Here is a 4,927-nt window from a genome sequence, read left to right on the forward strand (position 1 = left end):
TTCAAATGCGAAGGGTTAATGCACGAAGCGATTAACCTTATTTAACTTCACTGACAACAAATGATTATATGTCCCTGGTTGACGGAGGACAAAACCTATGAATGGAAAACTAATGCTAAACTGTAAAAATAAATGAAAAATAAATGATACGTAACTAAAATTGCTACAACCAGGAATAAACTTATGAAGATGTGCTAACTAACAATATATGCAAAAAATGACGCACGCATCAGAAGATTTCTTCTGGTGACCAGAGCCTCTGTGGTGAAGAATTGCTAGTTTCACGAACGAAAATTCGACCTTGGTCGGACCATACACACTTGTTCCCAAATTTATCTCTAGCCGCATTTAAAATATCACGCTTCTCGCGCGTAAGGTTTTGCACAAAAGATCCCGCTTTTTGCAAGTTTAGGCTTAGCTTTGAAGATAGACTCAGCAATCTCTTTGTTACGGAGCTTCACTATAACTGGCACTACTCTGTCAGGTTTGCTTGCCGGGTTGTTATTCAGGCTCAGTCTATGTACACTAATAATATCGGAGTCGGCAATATTTACAAGGCCCATTTTTTCACGGATCACACTCCGCATGGTACTGTTTATGTCGACCGTAGCGGGCTGCTTGGCACAATGAAATAGAAGCGAGTCCAGTTTCCCCTCTTGTTCGAAGTCGTCCAGTTTGTTTTCTAAACTACGAACTTTTTCTTCAAGTAAATCAATCTGATGATTGATTCCTTTGAGGGATTTTTCCAGAATCAGAATTTGGGGGTGTATTCCACAGTGATTACATCACAGATTTCAGAGACAATAATTTCCGTCGGAAAGTTACCAACCCCTCGTTCATTTGATTTTTCATATACCTTGCGCTGAATATCCTTCCTAATGTTTTCTTTCATTTGAGCGATTTCCTGCTCAGACGCTACCAATTGAGCTCGAAGTTCACTCACATCAGCAGAAGCGCTGCTGTTAGATCCGTCCTTATTTGTGCCACTTTGATTTTAGCTTTTTTCAATACATCAAGATAAATTTGCGGAAAAGAACGAAGTCCTTCGAACGCTTTTTTCACTCCTTTCGTTATTTTCTTGGATGCCTCCTCTTTGTTACTCTCGTAATCTACGAGTTGGCCCTTTACGATGAGTTACTGATCTTGTGACCCATAACAGAATACCCGATACTTCTTTGAACCCCTTGCAGTCTTCACCGTCTCAATAATCCTGATTGGCCAGAGGGGGTACTCCACAAATCGTGCTAAAGCTATGTCACCTGCCTTAAACTAATTAGATGGGGGAGCCATTACGAAAATGAATAAAGTCACTAAACAAAGACTTACACCCAAGGGGGGCTTTTTAATTTCCCCCACTTTCCAATAAACACCTTCTAAATATCCAACTTAAAGCTCTGAATCGTAACCACAAGTATTCACAGAATTGAATCAGCAGTACGTCTTTACTGGGTGAGTGCCGAGACACGACTAAAATATACTAATAGTAATAAATATACTTCACTTACGAATTAACTTGCGTAACGAACTTCTATATTCGTATATTTTTATTACATATATTTAGGGGTCCACCCCTAGTCAATACCTCGCTCTTTACGCTAAAGTTCAAATTTTGTTCCAATTCTTTAAGAATGACCCCTTAATCACAAAGGCGTTAATTAGAATAAATAGCTCTTATGAAAGTACTAAAAAAACTTTAGCGTAAAGAGCGAGGTATTGACTAGGGGGCGAACCCAATCATATACGTAATAATTTCTGTTCGTTTTAAGTTTTGATGTTGCTCCTTACTTTCAGTTGAAAAACTTTTTTTTAATTCAATTTCTGATCGTTTTTGTAAATAATGCTGGGAAAACCGGTGCCCTCTTCATACCAATGTCTCTTCCCCCATGGAAAGATCCTCCTACGTAACCCCCACCACTACCAGAAAAAATCCCCCAAGAAAACGTCTGTATACTTCCCGGTAGCCAATACTATATGTAAACATTGGGCAAAGTTCATAACTTGCAGCCCTTCCCCCGGGGACTGTGGGGGATTAATCATCCTCAAAGACATACTTACTATATTTTTCGACCATGTTGAACAAAGTGGCAGTCTCAAAATTTTGATCGGGTGACTTTGGGAAAAAATGAGCGTGGGAGGGGGCCTAGTTACCCTCCATTTTTTTTCACTCAAAAAGGGCACTCGAACTTTTAATTTTCTTTCGAATGAGTCCTCTTGCGATATTCTATGACCACTGGGTCGATACGATCACCCATGGGGAAAAAAAACAAATAAATACGCATCTGTGATCTTTCTTCTGGCAAAAAAAACAACAAAATTCCACATTTTGCAGATAGGAGCTTGAAACCACTACTGCAGGGTTCTCGATACGCATGGGTGCCCATAAGCTGAATTCCGGGGGGGGGGCAAACCTCGTCTAATTCAATCAATCAATCAATTTATTCAATTAATAAACACAACAAAATACACTTGAATATAAACTCCCCCGTAAGGCTCTATGGCCAGGAAAAAAACAGAGGAGAAACAAAAAAGAAACAAATACAAGTATTTTCAATATAATGCATTGTATTTTTAATGCTGTAATATATAATGCATGGTACTTTTAATGCTATATAATAGAAATCTCAGAACAAAAATATATAAATAAGGCAGTGTAAGCTTTATTTTTAATGTTCAAGAGTTGGGCGAGTCCATTCAATGGTGCTTACAAACTAATATACCATTTTGCAGAGCTAGATATTCAAGTCCATAGATGTTTCATATAAACAGTCTTTATTTATATCAAAGCCATAGATACTTATCACGTACAATGCACACGCTTAACTGACCCTATCTAAGGGTTAAACACGCAAATATAAACTTGTCTTTCTACAGGTTTATCAATATTTTCTAGGAATCCTTTCACCCTTCACAACACTGGTTAAACCTATATTCAAAGAAATCCCTTGGGTTCCGTGACAAACGAAGCTGTATTGCAACAAAAATATTGGCAGCTAGACTAATCTATTAACACAATTTAAATCAGGAAGATACTTTACAATCCACCCCCTCTTCAAAGAGAACCAAAGTTCTTATTATTTCCCTTCAGATTTTTGAGTTATTTAAAAAAATTTCCTAGTATTACGAAGCAGAATATCCATAAAACAAAAATAAAAATTAAACAAAAAAATACAGCAAATACTAAATTAAAGTGTGCACTTAAAAACATACACTGAAAATAAAAGTGTTCTGTTTTGACGGGGAATCACTTTGGCAGGATAAGTCTTTAAACTGTGCTTCCCTTCTCGGCCACAAAACTGGCAATGTTGACACTGTTTATAAGTGAAAGCCCTTTTTTTCACTAGGTGCGCAGTCACTTACAATTTCCCCTACACTTAAACATATAAACATATACTTATCAATAAATCTTATCGCGTTTTAATGTAGCGAAAGCCTATCTTTGCGAGGAAAAAAAAGAAAAATTAGAAATGAGGATTGGACATAATTCCAATTTTCTTTATAAAATCTTCCATAAAATTAAACATAATTTTTATTATGATTTATGATTATTATTTGATTATGATTTATTATCAATTTCCCTATTGAGAGAAAAATCTTGGTAACAGCATCAATGTTATCCATATATATATAATTTCCATTAACTAAATTAATGCACTATTTTTAGGGGATGTTAAAAAAAATGACATTGAATATTTAGTAAAATATTTATACACACGGCTTAAACTTAAAATGTTTTAAGATCTGAATTTTGGTTAAAAAAAACAAAAAATTGATACAAGAAAATAGCTAGCCTATGCACTCCTAACTTTTTCCTATGCGCACAAAACTTTAGGGCTCACACTTACTCTTTATGTTTTTCACTGGATGCAGATCCCTCCAAGGTTTCTTCTTTGATGGCTGGAGATTTCACGACAGGAGATGTGCGTAGATTGGTAGGCTTCGGTCACCTTCGGTTTGATAAAACTGCGGCGGTTGAGAAACATTTAGAAGTTGAGACGACCCTGTGTAACAATATGTCTGGCCAGTATCTTGTTTATTTCTGGCGTCTGTTTGGAAGAAATGGCATCGGACTGGCTCTGCTGTGGATGGACTGGGCTCGAAAAATTACAGCACTTCTGACACCATTGTTGTAAGCTTTATTTTTAATGTTCAAGAGTTGGGCGAGTCCATTCAATGGTGCTTACAAACTAATATACCATTTTGCAGAGCTAGATATTCAAGTCCATAGATGTTTCATATAAAGTCTTTATTTATATCAAAGCCATAGATACTTATCACGTACAATGCATACGTTCGACTCAATCTATCTAAGGGTTAAACACGCAAATATAAACTTGTCTTTCTACAGGTTTATCAATATTTTCTAGGAATCCTTTCACCCTTCACAACACTGGTTAAACCTATATTCAAAGAAATCCCTTGGTTTCCGTGACAAACAAGCTGTGTTGCAACAAAAATATTGGCAGCTAGACTAATCTATTAACTCAATTTAAATCAGGAAGATACTTTACAGCAGCCTCATTCAAACATGGAGGGCGCCCCCTGCCCCCCCCCCCTTATGGGCACCCATGCTGATACGCTGAATTTGATGGCATGGTTTTCATTAAGATTATATGACTTTTATGGGGTATTTCTCCCTTTTTTCGAAAATAAGGCAAATTTTCTCAGGCACGTAACTCTGATGGGTAACACTAAATTTGATGCAACTCATATATTTGAAATCAGCATAAAAATCCAATTCTTTTGCTGTATCTATTGGTATCAAAATTCCATTTGTTTGAGTTTGGGTTACTATTGAGCCGAGTCGCTCCTTACTTACAGTTCGTTACCACGAACTGTTTGATAATCTTAAACCAAGCGGATTACATATAATGAAGATATCCAGCACAAGAAGAAAAGGAAAAGGCCATAAATACGAGTTGTGCGTCTC

This window comes from Artemia sp. Qi Xiang Cuo, unplaced genomic scaffold (genome assembly GCF_049724085.1).
Source record: "Artemia sp. Qi Xiang Cuo unplaced genomic scaffold, ASM4972408v1 HiC_scaffold_32, whole genome shotgun sequence".
Taxonomy (NCBI): domain Eukaryota; kingdom Metazoa; phylum Arthropoda; class Branchiopoda; order Anostraca; family Artemiidae; genus Artemia; species Artemia sp. Qi Xiang Cuo.